At 46.0% G+C, this 17642-nt stretch overlaps 1 protein-coding gene across 2 annotated transcripts in view; it reads right to left on the bottom strand.

Annotated features, from left to right (window-relative positions):
• VIPAS39 (VPS33B interacting protein, apical-basolateral polarity regulator, spe-39 homolog) overlaps positions 1-17642 on the bottom strand; it is a 360975-nt gene that overhangs the window by 14852 nt on the left and 328481 nt on the right. The gene's annotated exons all lie outside the window — the stretch shown is intronic.

Here is a 17642-nt window from a genome sequence, read left to right as displayed (position 1 = left end):
CTTTTCCTATGCTTTTAAAATGCATCCTAAATATTTTAACAAATTAATTTTTCTTGCCACGCTGTTTCCCTTCCTTTGTTCTTTCTGTTTGATCAGTAAATCGACTTAAATCATGTTGTTGTGTGACTCAATGTCTGCTGCCTGTAGCTGCCATTAACCTAACTGATCTACAGCCTAAATGATCAACTAGAAAAGTATTCCTGAAGTATGTTGAAGATTTCGTGCCCCTCTACACTCCTTAACCAGTGAGTGCCAGCATTCCATCACTACATGACACACTAAAGACTCATCACCCGAATACTAGCAACTGAGGGATATATGCCAGCCAGTCTTTTGTAATTTCCCAGTTCTTTGTTTCTTGCAACTCTTAACAATGCTTTCAGTTAACTCAAACCTGAAAGACGATATATTAGATAGCCTTAGAGGTTCAAGATGCACTGTTACATAACTGACCTTTCTATATTGGGGCAAAAGGGTGAAATGTAACAGGGATGGGATGGAAAGGCAAACTGGAGTAATACACCTGGATACATTTTTGTGGCTTACTCTATACCTATTGAGGGGGGAAATGTTCATACGTACATAGCACGCTAAGTATACAACTGTTCTGGATGTTCCAGAACCCTAATAATCCTAATAAAGAATTGTTAAAATGATCTGTCATTAAAGCAAGCTGCTGCATATCCGTGCAGTGAACACAATCTATCAAAACACATCTGCAGGCACATGTTGTCTGCTGCCTTCTTTGGTCTGGCCTTTGCAAAGACCTTTTGATTTTAATAAAATGATATGCATTATATTCCTATTTATCTGCGCTTTCAACTAGGCCTCTCTTATCCCTTCAGATGTTGTTGTGTCATTCACATTTTTCTTCTGCACACTAAAGCATAGGGCATGGGAAAAACAACAGTTGATGGACAGAATGCAGAACAATGTCATACATTCACCCCAGTACAGAGATCTGGGTTAAATCCATCATTCTTTTGCTCACCATGCCACCCCAGTTTAGACCTTGCCATATGCAAATCAGTCTTGACCCTGTGCCTCATGGGAACAGTCCAGCACGAACTGCCCAGCCAGGTCCTCCCTGGACTGGAAACAAGCATCCTAGGACCGGTTTCGGACCTGGCTTGGCAGTTCGGGCTTGGTAGTTCGGGCTGGATTGTTCCCATGAGGCACAGGGTCAAGACTGATTTGCATATGGCAAGGTCTAAACTGGGGTGGCATGGTGAGCAAAAGAATGATGGATTTAACCCAGATCTCTTGACTGGGGGTGAATGTTTTGATTTGGTCTGCATTCCGTCCATCAATTGTGTGTCTTTTGCTTTCTCGCCCATGGGACAATTGTTCAGCTCACTACAGCCATTTACACTCTTCACTGAGGGACGGCATTCTGGTCTGTCACAAGGAACACATCCACACATAATATAGTTCCTTTCAGTGCCTTGGACTACTTTAGCATTGTTTTTTAATTAGGTAACTAAAAATATTTCTGCTTTTAGTCAATTGTAGTTTTTTAATACTGGTGATGACCAACCATACAGTTTTACAAAAAACATGACAAAAAACAAGCATTGACAAGACCAAAAGTCTGGAAGCCCACACCGGACCTATTGGCTATGCCAATGCTGGTTTCTCCTGCACTCCATAAACACTTACAGAAGTACAGAAGTACAATAACTTTGTTCTCCAGAAGTATACTTTGTTGCCAATCAAGACGGATAAGCTAGGCACCAACATGTCCTTTCATCCTGTTCCTCTTGACAGAATTTTCTTTTATGCACGTTGTTGTTGTAGGAAGTGTGACCACTCTACTCCAACGTTCAAGGTTTTCGTTCTTAGTGTTAGGTCCGCTCTAAAAAAACACATGCTGAAAACCTCCGATTTCATTACAAATGTGGACCTGGATTTTGTTTGCATTATGAAACTTGGCTTACTGCTGACTTCCTCCCTGTTCATGGGGAAAAGAATCCTTGAATTGTTAAACAATAGCTTATAGTCAAATCTTAATACTTGGAGATTTCAAGATTTAAGTGGTTAAATCTCCACTTTCGATATCCTGCTCATTTGTGGACGGGCACTATGACTTAACTTTCTGATACGCCTACTCGACAGGTCATTTTCACAAACCGCTTTTGGTCTCCAGACATTGGCGCGACAGATGCCCCCTTTAACCTAGCCCACTCATTTTGCTGTAACTTACAACTTCCTGATGGCTGTTGATGGGAGGTTTACTCTACCACTTAAATCTACTGAACTAGAAAATGTAAAGAGACTCGCAAAGGTAAATCAATTAGGTACTGTTTTCTCAGACCAATTTGAGGGACATTTTTGCTCACATTTTCACCCAAGGCCCAGATTTTGATCGTCACTTTCCGTTACTGCACTGCCAAAACACTTGACCATGTTGTCTTTTAAAAGCCATCACCATCACTGTGCATCATCTACTAAGCACGTTATTTTGCTTTAACTTCATCTCAGTACTTGCATCTCAAACAAAGCTCAAATGTTGATTTAACCCCATCGTTGGTCCCCTGAGGATGAGACAATTTTCAAATTTTCAAATTAAGGATACAAAGAAACTGCACCTCGCTTACATTTTCCTGATGTATTAAAAGAATGTTTCAAAAAGAAAAGGGAAGTGACCTCGCTGTCCCTTCATCCATTGTCCCTTCGTTTACTGTCTGCAAAAATCTGTCAAGAACACATAAAAGTGATGGGAGGAATGCTTGCAATAAATCGAACCACTGGCAATTATTCGGGATAGCATTCCAACCCATATTTCTTTTGCCCATGAAGCCACCTCAGATTAGACTGAGCCATATGCAAATCACTCTTGGTCCTGCTCCAATAGGAACAGTCCAGTCCGAGCTGCTAAGCCAGGTCCTCTCTGAACCGGAACACAAGCAACCAGAGACCGGTTTAGGCCTATTTGGGCATCTTCCGTCTGGCGCAGCTTGGCTTCAATGGCAGAGTAAGCATGGAACCAACGTCCGGGCAAACACTTAGTCACTTAGGGTGTTGCATTAAACACACAAAAAGTGATGGGAGAATCCTTGCAAATAGGCTAACCACAGGCATTTGCTCAGAGTAGCATTACAACCCATTGTTTTTTGTGTATTTGATGCAAGAATCTGGCCTCATAATTTCTTTTAATTTAATGTATGGGCAACAGTGTAGACATAAACATAAAGTCTTTCAAACCTCACAATGACTTGCTTTGCTCTTGATTAGTTGAGTCACTTGGCCCCTGGTTTTGTAATATTGAATATCTTTGTCGGTCTAACTTTGACACTCTGGCTCCACCACATGTTCTTGTTCTCTCCATCATCGCTGGACAAAGTTCTCCAATTCTCAGGTACCTTAACCACTGATCTTGTGTAGCTGGCAGCATGTCATCTACTTTGAAATCTGCAGGATTTGATCCAACAGAAACCTTCACTTGACTCCGCGGAGCTTGCAAACTTTCAGCCTAATTCTGTCCCCATGCAGAGTGCTGGAATGTGTGGCTAACTCTATACTTCAGCGCTATTCTAATTACAAATAATATCATGGAACCACTCTAGATTGGATTCCCACCAGAAGTGAACAGTTGCCCTCATAGTCCTCAATTATGTGCATGAAGGTGACTTGTGGGAGTGCTCTGATTCCGTGAGACAAGTCAATGGCCTTACACGCCCTTATCACACTGAACACTTCTGGCTACTGGTCAGGTTGACCAAAGGATGAGTTGTTCTCAGCGATGTCCTTTTGTCAGATCACACACAGTTTGTGGCATTGTCACCCTTCAACCAATCAATCAATCAATCAATCAAGACATTTGTAAAGCGCGCTACTCACCCGGAGGGTCTCAAGGCGCTGGGGAGGGGGGGGAGGGGGAGGGGGAGGTGGGTCCGTTACTGCTCGCACAGCCAGGTCTTGAGTTGCTTCCTGAAGGAGAGGTGGTCTTGGGTCAGACGGAGGTGGATGGGGAGGGAGTTCCAAGTCTTGGCTGCCAGGTAGGAGAAGGATCTTCCTCCCTTGGTGGCTCTTCGGATGCGTGGAACGGCGGCGAGGGCATGGCTGGTTGATCTTAGCTGGCGGGTGGGAGTGTAGAAGGTCAGGTGGTTGTTGAGGTACCTGGGGCCCAGGTCGTGGAGGGCCTTGTGTGCGTGGGTGAGGAGTCGGAACGTGATTCTCTTGCTGACGGGGAGCCAGTGCAGGTCTCTCAGGTGTCCGGAGATGTGGCTGTGTCGGGGGATGTCAAGGATGAGTCGTGCGGAGGCGTTCTGGATGCGTTGGAGTCTTTTCTGTAGTTTGGCTGTGGTTCCGGAGTAGAGGGTGTTTCCGTAGTCCAGTCGGCTGGTGACGAGGGCCTGCGTGACCGTCTTTCTGGTTTCGGTGGGGATCCATCGGAAGATCTTTCGGAGCATGCGTAGGATGTTGAAACATGATGATGAGACAGCGTTGACTTGTCTGGTCATCGAGAGGGAGGAGTCCAGGATGAAGCCCAGGTTGCATGCGTGGTCCGTAGGTTTGGGTGCGCTTGCCAGGGCGGGGGGCCACCAGGAGTCGTCCCAGGCAGAGGGTGATGATCCAAGGATGAGGACTTCCGTCTTGTCTGAGTTCAGTTTCAGGCGGCTGCTCATCATCCACTCCGCTACGTCTTTCATCCCTTCGTGTAGGTTGGTTCTGGCGGTAGCTGGGTCGTTGGTGAGGGAGAGGATCAGCTGGGTGTCGTCGGTGTAGGAGATGATGTTGAGGTTGTGTTGGCGTGCAATGGCTGCGAGGGGGCTCATGTAGACGTTGAAGAGGGTGGGGCTGAGTGATGATCCTTGTGGTACGCCGCAGATGACTTCAGTGGCCTCGGATCTGAACGGGGGGCGGTGAACTCTCTGGGTTCTTCCGGCGAGGAACAAGATGATCCAATCTAGTGCCTTCTCTTGGATTCCGATGTTGCTGAGGCGCTGCACTAGGGTGCGGTGGCAGACAGTATCGAACGCTGCGGAGAGGTCCAGGATGATGAGGGCCGCTGTTTCCCCGTTGTCGAGCAGGGCTCGGATGTCGTCAGTGGCTGCGATGAGGGCGGTCTCGGTGCTGTGGTTGGCTCGGAAGCCGGACTGCGAGTGGTTGAGGGATCCGAGGGACCCTTCGCGCCCGCCCTGAAAACAATCGAGTCCTGCAAGGTTCTTCTATCTCACCTTTACCCTTCAATATACAAAATGTCTAGCAAGTAAACTCATTGTTACCGGACGAGGGTCGGTGTCTTTAATACTCTGTTGTATGTATAATGTATAAAAAGGCTTATAAAGGCTTATAAAGCGCTCTAATGCCAAACGGCGTCTTGGCGCTGAGGTGTGAGAGGAGCAATGAAGACAAAAGGACTGGGGAACTAGAGGACATTATAGCTCTATGGAACCGGCTTGGTAGTCAATCCTTCCTATTTATGCAATGCCGTCTATCTGCCTCTGAACAAAACGTGTTTGTATTAGATTACTAGAACTGCGTAAAACGTTTTTTAAACCACTAACATGCCCAGTTCAAACACTTATTGAGTAGGTGCCCAGGTGTCTCTCTTCTGCTTTATTCGACGTTACCTCGCCTTGTCCTTCTGACTCGTGTTCGTGACTGTCATTTCGTTTTTATTGTTAGCTGCTTATTTTACCTCCAACTCAGTAAGTGCTCTTTCTTATTTGTGCCGTCTGCCACCTCGCTCTGTTTAACAGCTCCTTTTTGCATTCTTTATTTCTCCTAACTGCCCCTTTTTGCAAATGTTGTTCCTCTTACTGCTTATTTTGTGTCTTGATCTCTTCTGTCAGTTTTTGCCCCCAACTTGTTCCACCTATTGCGTTTTTGCACCTTGCTGCTCCCACTGGACTTTCCTGCTCTCACACCGGACTTTCCCATTTTTGCTGAGCCCGCCCACCGCAGCTGCACTCCTCCCACTCTCCAAGGCCGTACTTAATGAAGGCCGCTGCACCAAAGGCAAGCCTGTCTGCACTTGTCCACGCCTGGACTGCATTGTTTCTACTCTATGGACCACATCTAACTCATGATTTATACTCTTGGTTATCACCCTAATTCTAATGTATCTTGAGGACCCTGGATATATTTGGTGCTATTGAAATGTTGGAGTATTCATCTTTTATTAGACTATGATCATTGTCATCTCTATCTGTTAAAAGTGGTCCATTTGAACTTATTTTTTGTATTGTTGGTATGAGTATGATTGAATTCCTGATTTTCAGGATGTGTTGGTAAGTGAGAGTATGAATCTGTTGGTATGAATGTGTGATTTGAGTGTGGCGTGGGAAGCTATATACGTTCATTTTATAAACAAGGTTGTTAATGAATTATTAATACATTTTGATATGTTTCTAATCTGTGTGTTGTGACATGCCTTTGTCCTTCGGGCCAGCTCCCCAGGTGTTTGTATATTAGCGACTTATAGCGCATGTTGAGTATTATGGCAGAGAAATTTTGTTCTGAGTAGCACGCCTGGACTGTGCACAGTCATTATGAAAATTGGGTGACCCAGTGGTCATGGACCTGGGTTTTATAGGATACGAAAGACAATAGTTATTTGACAAATTATTTCCTGAGCCCATAACCTATCGGCTCATAGTAATTAATACAAACAGTCTATCAAAGTGTAACAACCAAGGAATATTTGTGGTTGCCCCCCACCGTCCTGAGGAAGACCCGCAGGCCGAGGCCCAGAACCCCCCTTGAGCCTCAAGATGGGACAAAACGTCGACGCCCACATTCACCCTACCTGGATCATGAGTCCCTGACTGTAACGTGCCACACAAGAATTGAATTGTGTATTTCAGAATTGAATGTAAATTGGTTTTGTATGTTTAAAATGTGGCCAGGTACAGACTGAGAAGTTGTGATCAGTCTAACGAATGAACAAGCTCAACCATTTCTTTTAACACACTCTCTGAATTCTATTCACCCTCCCCACACCAGAGCACTCCCTCTTTTTGCATGTACCCTCGGAGCAACCTCTCCCCCCTTTTCCCAATTGTGTCAAACGCAGTAAGGAATATACTGTTACGCTAAGTATGATGGAATAAAACTTGTTGGAAATCAAATATTCCTTGGTTGTTGCACTTTGATAGACTGTTTGTATTAATTACTATGATCCAACAGGTTATGGGCTCAGAAAATAATTTGTCAAATAACTATTGTAGGCTCTGATTTGTTTCATTTACTTAATAAGGTCCAGAACCATTGGACTGTGCACAGTGGCAGCAACCCAGGTCCAAACGCTGCCTGCAGTTATGCAGCTGATGAACTCCACCTGCTCAACCCTTGATGCCGCCACGAACGCTGCTGCCGAGCTGCACTTAAGTCCACTGTGAGCCCCTTTACGTACTCACATTGCCACTTCACCTGCCTCCACACACCCACTCTCACGCCCACAAACACTGCACCCCTCACTAAGTCGGAACTCAAGATCTGCACTCACACAGCCACCCCGTAGAGCAACATTAATTTGCATGCATGCTCCTCAACACCCGCTCACTCAGCAAGCACTCCACCAAGATTTGAGGCATCATTGACTCCCACATATTGTACTTTCTCTTCCTCACCGAAACTTGGCTCAACTCCAAATCAGCGCCGGACATTGCCACAGCCAACCCCGCTGCATGTAAAATCCTGCACAAGGACCAACCCCATAAACCAGGAGGAGGACTCGCCATCATCCACAGTGGCACCATCAAATGTACCTCTTACACTGAACCAGAAGCCACTTTTATGGAACACATCTGCTTCAAGCTTCAGGCGGACAGTAAAAAAAACTATCAAAGGCACCCTCGCCTTCTGGCCCACAGGACCTCGCACACACTTCAGCAACCTCCTCACCGACCTCGCTGCATCCCTCATCATGATTTCATGCTCCTAGGCGATTTCAACTTTAATCTCAACTACCCCACGGACTCCAACGCCACAGCCTTGCTTAAACGTCTACTGAACCTCGGCCTCACCCAGCCCACACAATGCCCTACCCACATCGCTGGACACACCCTTGACCCCCATCTTCTCCAGCAACAAGGTTAAAGTCAGCCACATCCCTCCACTCACATGGACGGACCACTCTTTGCCCACTTCCACTTAACAGGGCCACCAACCACCCCTATGGAGTCTAGCAACACCCCAAGCCATTGCTGGAAGAAAGTTACAGAAAAGGAATGGTTAAATGCCCTCCAACTAAACTACCTAGACCCCACCGACTGCATCAATGACACAAACAACTTCAATAACTGGATAACCACCTGCACCAATACCCTGGTGCTCTGAAAAACACCAAATCCAAAAGATACAACAAATAAGCTAGCTGGTACAATGCTGACCTCAGAGAATCCAAGGGAGTATGCTAACAACTTGAAAGGAAATGGAGAACCACCTGATGAACCACCTCAATTAACACCTGCAAGGCCGCACTTAGACACTATCACCTCAAGTAAAAGAGACCAAGAAAAAGGCCCGACCCTGGGAATCGACTCTACAACTGCAAGGAACTTTTTGCCATAGTCAAAAAATTCACTATCCCAACAGCAACATCCGTAACCCAAACCACCACCCTACACAAGAACTCTGCAATAACCACTCCAACTTCTTCCACGAAAACAAATCACCAAGATCTGCAACAACTTCCAAGCCCTGTGCCCCCCCATCAACTTTCCCTGCCTGCTAACCTCATCAACCAAAGACTACCAACTGACATCATGGAATTCTCTATTCAACAAGGACAATGCAGCAATAATGAAGACAGTTCACTCAGTGACTCCCACAGACCCCTGCCCTCACCATATCTACAACCTGGGAAGAGCCACCTTCCCAGATAGCTGGAAACACACTGAAATCACTGCCCTTCTCAAAAAACCATCAGCCGACCCCGAAGTCCTCAGTAACTACCGACCCTTTGCACTGCTATCCTTCTCAGCCAAAGCAATTGAGAAGACCATCAACAGACAACTCTCAGACCTCCTAGAATGCCACAATCTCCTGGACGACACCCATTCAGGATTCCGAAACAGCCACAGAACCAAAACAGCCCTCATCAAAGTGAAAGACGACATACACGCCATCTTCAACCATGGACACACCGCCACTCTCATCCTCCTGTACATCTCTGCCACTTTTGACACCATCTCCCATCTCACACTCATCACCAGACTACACATAGTGGGAATACAAGGATCAGCACTCAAATAGACAGATTACTTCTTCTCTGGAAGAAGATAACTAGATAGATTCTTGCCGTTCACATCAGAACCCAATGGTCTCATCTGCAGAGTCTCACAGGGATCATCTCTCAGCCCCACACTTTTCAAAATATACTCCTCTGGCAAATATCATCAAATGACATGGAATCAACAACTTCTCCTATACCGATGACACCAAGCTAATTTTTTCCCTCTTAAACGATACAGTCATAACCAAGGCAAACTTCAAACAATGGATGACTAGTGTGGCTAATTGGATAATAGAAAACTGCCTCAAGCTCAACACCAACAAAACTGATGTGCTGATCTTAGGGAATAAGAGCTCACCTTGGGACTACACCTAGTGGGCCGACAATTTTGGACCCACTCCCACCCCAACCGAGCACGTTAGGAACCTAGGTCTCATCCTGGACACCAACCTCACCAGGCCAATGCCGCCACCTCCTCATGCTTCCATATCCTCCGCATGATAAGTAAAATCTTTAAGTGGCTCACACTTGACGCCAGGCATACCATAACAGAGGCCCTAATCAGAAGAAGATTGGACTACTGCAAGCCGGCATCCCAACCCAGCTCCTTCACAGACTTCAAACCATCCAAAACGCCACCACCGCCAGACTTGTCCTCGACCTCCTATGCCGAAACCCAGACCACTCCTCAGAGAGCTCCACTAGCTCCCCATCCAGAGGCGCTGCCAATTCAAATTAATCACATATGTATTCAAGTCACTACACCACATGAGACCCGCATACCTCAATCACGGGCTTCATTTCCACCAATCCACCAGACAAATAAGCTCAGCATCACTCTCACTCGCACACACACAACCCGCATCCACAGAGGCATTCTCCTACCAAGCTGCCAAATCCTGAAACGAGCTCTCCCAATACATTAGGGCCTTCTCCTCTCTTCTTGAATTCCACAATAAGCTGAAGACCTGGCTTCAGTGGCAGCTCCTCCACTACAGAGGAGTGTCGTACTTTAGAATTTGGGACCGCGTAGGAGGCAGGGCCCTACCCCTGTCTATCCCGGTATTAGCGAACCGCGAATGGTCAATGCGGTATGTACAAGTGCTTTGTGTAACGTTTTAGCTATGAATGCACTATGTATACGTTATTATACATTGACTCCGTGGGTTCCATCTTAGAGCGGTGGCCATCTTATGGTTGCCCTCACATAGGCTACATATCATGAAGCAAATACGGGCCTTTTAGAGCACATGTGCCTTCCTTTGACTTCTCTGTGACCTGTGCAGCTTGGCTCTGCTGCCCCAGGTCAGTACGGTCCCACGAGCTCCCCGTCCTACGGCCACCTGTGATTAGCATCAGGGCTTGACACACCATAAAGCCTTTTCATCCCACACGAGCCTCCAGCTAATCTCTTTCACACCTGATTGTTCCTGCTTTATGGCTTGTTTTCTAAACAGGAGATGCTCGTGTTTATTGGGGCCTGTTGATATCTGATGTGGGATCTGAGCCTTGCTGGGTAAATAATTGTGGGCTGGCTTACCTGGAATGTGGGATGGTCATCATGACTCTGCCTTTTCGTTTGTAATGTATACATTTATATGGCCATATCGTAAACCAAGGAATGTGTGCCTGAAGCATGATATTTTGTATTTAAGGAGAAGCCCGTTTCTGTAACTTTTAGCAGTCTCCTGAGAACATACACGCTGTTGTACTTCTAGGATACCTGTAATTGGTCTGCAGCCAATAAACTGATCTTTGACTTCACCCAGAAGACTCTGTGTTTCTGTAGGTCTGAAACAGGAAGAACCCGAAGTCATAGGGTGTGTTCCCCTGCACCGCTGGGCTTAAAATTCCCAGTACTTCAGTTGGCGCCCAACTCGGGACGATTTCAGCGGTACCGGTCCAAGCCAGAGGTTCGTGAGGAGCTTCGTGTGGAAATTCTGGAGGAAGGCCGCCACTTCATCGACCCCTGCATGTCGACGTGGTCCGAAAGTCTTTTCTTCGAGGTTCTCCGCGTCCCGACGGCTACGAAGGACTGCTGCCCTGATTAATCGCCCTGTTTTGGACCCTTGACGATTTTGGTAGAGCAAAACAATCGAGAGAGTCTTCTGGTGACGCCATTGATCATCGATATTCAGTTAAGTATAAGTGGAGCGTCTCCCAGTTTTGTTTGGTATCCTTTGGGATTTTTGGTATCCTTCGGGATTATTTTGATTTGGAGTTTGCAAACGCCAAAGCCAGAGGACTCGTGTATTCACGAGACTATCGTAATCGATAATCCTTTGAAGGTTGGAACTAGACTAGTGAGCGAAGATGCCTGGTGTTAGTGTATTTGGAAGATTGTTTTGTTTGGGTTGTGGAAGGGATTTCCAGTTGGAGGATTCATGTCCGGTTCCTCCAATTGGAACTCCAACTTATGAGCTTTATGTAAAACATGGCGTGGGCCCCATTGCATATAATGAAGTTTGGATCCGATATACCAGAAAGGACGGTGTTTTAAAATGGCCCCAAAATGGTAGTTTCGATACAGATATCTTAGATAATTTGGAAGTGAAATTGTTTAAAAAGAAAGCCCGGCCGGCGATGTTTGATTCTTTCCGCCTATGGCGAAAGGAAGCCAAACAGAAGGAAATTAAGCTAGCGAAAAGGAATAAGAGAGAAAGAGGTATGTCTGTAATGCAAGCAGCTGTGCAATTTAAAGATAATGAGGAGGAACAAATGAATGAGCAATTGCACAGACAGTGCAAACTAGGGATCGATAAATGTTACCCTGTTTTGTCACCCCTTGTGCAAGATGAGACAAAAGAGAAAGAGAAAGATTCCCTAATGTCCCATTTGCTAAGTTCGCCACCCCCGTATGCGCAAAATGCCACCGCGCCTCCACAGCTTGTAAATGCGCAGCCTCCAGTAAATATGCCGCAAGCCTTCCCGCAGCCGCCAGCTCCTCTTCAGCTGGCTCCTATCCCTGCAGTGCAGCCCTCTCAAGGGCCGCCAGTTTTGTTACCTGTTACCCCGCACTTCCTGCGACTTTGCCTAGCACGCCAGCGGCTTCCCCTGGCGCTCCTTCTTACACTACCCAGGTACCTGTATCTGAATCCGTTTTTCTTCCCTCTGTCTATCCCCCTGTTTTCTCCTCAACTTCTCCTTCAGCACGACAACGACTAGCTAATGTAGTTACTAGTTTAATGTCGCCTCTCTTTGGGTCATCTAGTGCGACTCCTGGCTTGCAGCGTAAGCAATTGTGCAGTCAGCTGCCTGGTCCCGACGAGAAAGAGGTGTTAGATCATCTGGCGCGTAGGTGGATTGGTTTCCCTTCACTCTATGATGTGGAATCAGTTGTTAACGTTTTTCACCAATGGGATGCCCCAAAACAGAGGTATGTCTTTGATAAGATGTGTGAATTCCTCTGTGAGGAATTGGAGGATAATGGTGCAAACCCAAACCCACAGGAATTGTGTCGAGTGCGATTTGATTTTGAAACAGGTATAATTGTGGGCCCCAATGTAGATAAAGCAGTTGCGACTTTACTGTCCCTCAGAAATGGGGATTGTCAGCAATCATTGTTCGAACAGGAACTCCCTGTGGGGAAAAAGGTAAAAGCGCGCCAATATCCGATGCGTGAGGTTCCCCCAGTTTGGAGACCTGCTGATCCAAATGCTAATCCACCTGTCTTAGCACATTTTCAGCGTGTTTGGGTGCATGTCCCATGGAAGCGATCTGAGGTGTTAGCGCTCAAGCAGACATTGCCTGACCCCCGTAAAAACCCTACAGGTTATTATAAGGAGTTATCACAAACTGCAGAATCATGTGTCATGAATCTGGCTGACATAGATATGTTATTTGGGAATGTTGTTCCACAGCCTTTGTGGGGATCCATCCGTAATACGGATCATGTGGCAGAACTAGGGGGTACATGGGCTAATATCGTTGCTGCAGACGCTAGACAAGTTGGTGGCGCGAAGCCTGATCCTTTGGTAGCAGAACTCCCTGGTAGAATTATTACCTACATGAAAATTATAATGCCTGCGATGCGCGTAAATTGGGATAAACTATCCGCATGTAAGCAGAAGAAAGATGAGACAGTGTCCGATTTCTTTACCAGGTTTGAAGAAACGTTTATCGACCACAGTGGTCAAGACATGAGCACTGAAGGTGGCCAACGGTTATTTGTTGATAAATTTGTACAGAATCTACTTCCCGAGTTGTGTAAAAAATTAAAAGACTCAGAAAGTTCCTGGGCTGTTTCCTCTTCAGCGCAAATACTGGCTACTGCACAGTATTATGAAAATAGAGACAAAGATGAGAAGGATAGAACAGATAAGAAAACGAAAGAACTGAAAACAAAGGTCCTTTTACAGCAGGCTTATCCGCCACGTGGAGGACAGAATAATTATAGGCAAACACAAGGTATCTATCAGCAGCCCCAACAATTTCAGAATAATCAGCAAATGAATGGGTATTATCAACCACAAATCCCTGTAGGTCCCAACCAATGTTCATATTGCAAAGAGGAAGGTCATTTTAAATATAGTTGCCCTAAATTAATGCAGCGTAACAGTAATGCGTATGGCGCAAGAGGTAGAGGTGGTCAGCAAGCTCCTAGAGGCAGAGGGCGTGGAAATGCTCCCCAGAACGCGCGTCCTCTTCCGCCTCAAAATACCATAAATAGCTTTGATCAGCAAGCCAATGCAACTGGTAATACAGCTCAGTACTACAATAATGATTATTATGCAGAAGACGACAATGTAGAAGATAATGATTACTAGGACAGCCGTAGACAGAGAGAGGGAGTTGTTTCAGTGCCAGTGGATCAGAGCGGACCTTATGTTAAAGTAACTACAGCAAATGTAACGGAGCCCTTTCTGCTGCATACTGGTGCTGCAAAGAGTTCAATCATGCATTCAAAACTCCCTGGCGCGCCTTTGTCTGGCGAAATGAATGTTTCAGTAGGTTTTTCTGGCGCCCCAGTTAGGAACCCGATTTCTAGTCCTATGTCACTTTCTGTTGGACCTTGCGAGTTAAAAGCACCCCTCATCCTAACGACAGGTTGTGGTGAAAATTTGCTAGGATTAGATTTGCTAAAAAGATTGCATGCAACTCTATATTGTTCTCCCTCAGGAGTACAACTTACATTAGGCAAGAAAGTGATTTCCCCGATGTATTTGTCTAAGAATGCAATGCCACCTGAATTGTCATCCCTTCCGGATGTCCTTTGGGCTACTGGTCCCAATGATGTGGGTCTCCTGGAAATACCGCCATACGTGGTCACTTTAAAAGCCAATGTCAGATTGCCACGCATTCCCCAGTACAAGATCTCCAATGAAGGTCAGAAAGCATTGTTAGCAATTGTCAGTGATTTGATTAAAAAGGGTGTAATTGAAGAGACAAGAGGCAACGTTTGCAATAGTCCTGTTTTACCTGTCTTAAAACGAACGGACCCTTCACAGCCACCTGTTTACAGATTTGTGATTGATCTTAGAGAGGTTAATAAGATTGTTGTGCCACAGTTTCCAGTTGTCCCTGATATAACTGCCTTGTTAACTATGATTCCAGCCTCCGCTGCATGGTTCTCAGTGATCGATCTAAAGAATGCTTTCTTTAGCATCCCAATTGCAGAGGAGAGCAGAGACATTTTTGGCTTTAGTTTAGGAGGTCGAAGCTTCCGCTTTAAATGCACTCCCCAGGGCTACTGTGAAAGTCCATCAATATACAGTCAGGCTTTAAAAGCGCAGCTTGATGCACTTGTTTTACCGAGTGGCGCTATCCTTATTCAGTATGTTGACGATTTACTAATCGCCGCGGATACTGAAAAGATTTGCAAAAACGCTACCTTGTCATTGTTGCGTCATTTGTCTGCCTTCCATCACAAAGTGTCTCTCTCAAAGCTGCAATATTGTCGACAAGAAGTGACCTACTTAGGTCATCTCTTATCGAAGGAGGGAAGGAAACTGACCCCAGAGAGAATTCAGGCCATTGCACAGTTGAGTGTGCCTAGAACACAGAGAGAAGTACGTGCTTTCTTGGGCATTACTTCATACTGTAGGCATTGGATTGCCAATTTTTCCTTGATGGCAAAACCTTTGTTAGCATTAACATGTAAAGACACACCGAATCCTATCCCATGGTCTGAAGAGTGTCAGAAAAGTTTTTGGGAATTGCGTAATGCATTATGTTCAGCTCCTGTGTTGGGTACCCCTGACTACAGCAAGCCTTTTACATTGTATGTTCATGAAAAAGATGGTTGCGCATTATCAGTGTTAACACAGCCTTTTGGCGATAGACCGCGTCCATGCGCATATTTTTCGTCAACCTTGGACCCGGTAGCGAGAGCATTGCCAAGTTGTCTGAGAGCCACAGCCGCCGCAGCTATGTCTATTCGACAGTCTGCTGGCCTAGTAATGGATAATACATTGATTGTTATGGTTCCACATGCTGTGGACACATTGTTAAACAGGACCAAGACACAACACTTAACTAGTGCGCGATTATCTGGATATGAGCTGACACTGTTAGCAAATCATATACACATAAAGAGATGCAACACGTTGAATCCAGCTACACTATTACCAATTCCAGCAGACCTAGATGAGATTGCGCAACATGATTGTCTGTTCAGAACCGAAGAAGAGACGAAAGGGAGAGTAGATCTTAAAGATACTCCCCTGACTGAGTGTGATGGTACTTTATGGGTGGATGGTTCATGTTTCAAGCTTCCAAATGGTGATACGACTGCTGCATATGCTATCACGACTTTGCACACGATTGTTGAAACTGCACGTGTGCCACAAAATTCGGCTCAAGCAGCAGAATTGATTGCCCTTACAAGAGCATGCGTGTTGTCTGAAGGAATGAAAGTGAACACATATACGGATAGCCAGTACGCCTTTGGCGTGGCGCACAGTTTTGGGCGATTGTGGAAAGAACGTGGGTTCCTGACTTCACATGGAGCTAAGATTCAGAATGGCAAGTTGGTGAATGATCTCCTTGAGTCGCTGACCCTACCGTTACAAGTTGCGATTATGAAATGCAGTGCGCACAAGAAGATCACTGATGATGTTGGTCGCGGTAATGCGTTTGCTGATGAAACCGCGAAAGAAACAGCAAAAAGATGTGAAGACTCGAATGTATGTTGCAGGCCCTGCAAGATGGGTTGGTGATGTTGGAATGTGTGAAAACACAATAGAGAGTGTGAAGTCCCTTCAAGCTGAAGCCACAGAGAAAGAGTTGAGCAAGTGGAGAGAAAGTACGGGTAAGTTGGATGAGAATGGTTGTTGGATTGATTTGTCAGAACATAGGCGATGGTTGTTACCTGATGCGTATGTGCTTCCAGTGGTTACTATGGCACATGGAATGGCACATATCAGTATGAAAGGAATCTGTAAGTTGTTGGCTCCAGTATGGCAGAATGCTGGGATTCCCAAGTGTGCAGAGAATGTGGTCAAGAATTGTATGGTATGCGTGAAATACAACCCTGGTAGGGGAACCCCAACTCCAGCTGGTCATTTTGCGCCTCCATCATATCCATTTGAAGTTTTGCAGCTAGATTTTATCCACATGGAAAGGTGCAACAACCTGAAATATGTATTGGTGGTTGTCTGCGCTTTTTCAAAATGGATAGAGGCATATCCCCTAAAAGACAACACTGCTCTATCCACAGCCAAAGCCCTTGTGAAGGAATTTTTTCCTAGGTTTGGAATGCCAAGAATGGTGTGGAGTGATAATGGGAGTGAATTTGTGGGTCGAGTGATGAAGAATGTGGGTGAGGGATTAGGGATTAAGCAGAAGTTCCACGCTGCAAATCACCCCCAATCAGCTGGATTAGTAGAGCGCTACAATGGCGCTCTAAAACTCAAGCTGGCCAAAATCCAGGTGAGCTCCGATCTTAAATGGCCTGACGCTCTGCCTCTAGCACTCCTGTCCACGAGAATGACCGTACACTCACGAGTGGGACTTAGCCCATACGAGGTTATTTTTGGCCGCCCGGCCAATGTAGGGGGTGTGCCAAGACCGACGAAATTCAGCGAAATCGAACATCCAGTACTGCTTGATTATTTGTACGAATTGACGGCTAAATTGCGTGTTTTACACCAACAGGTGCATGATACTCTCCCCCAGGCCTCTGAGGCTCCAGGACACCCTATCGACCCTGGCACATGGGTGCTCGTCAAGAATTTCCAGCGCAAAAGCAACGATTGGCCCCCATCTCGTACTTCTGTCTACAAGATCAGCTGTTCGAGTAAAGGGGAAAAAGAACTGGATCCACGGCGCCCACATCAAAAGGATCCCTTTGCCTCTGCCGTATGACCAGTGGGTCCAGGAGGGTATCGCTGACTCTGAAACAGACACTGTACCTCGTTTTGTGCCGTTCAGTGATGCACGCGTGAGAGGCACAACTTCAGCACAACAGAGTGACGATATTTTACAAGAAGCTGTGTCACCGTCAATTCGATTGGACACT

The sequence above is a fragment of the Triturus cristatus genome, chromosome 9 (assembly GCF_964204655.1).
Source record: "Triturus cristatus chromosome 9, aTriCri1.1, whole genome shotgun sequence".
Classification (NCBI taxonomy): Eukaryota; Metazoa; Chordata; class Amphibia; order Caudata; family Salamandridae; genus Triturus; species Triturus cristatus.
Note: the sequence above shows the minus strand (reverse complement) of the source record. Positions and strands in the feature narration are given on the sequence as shown.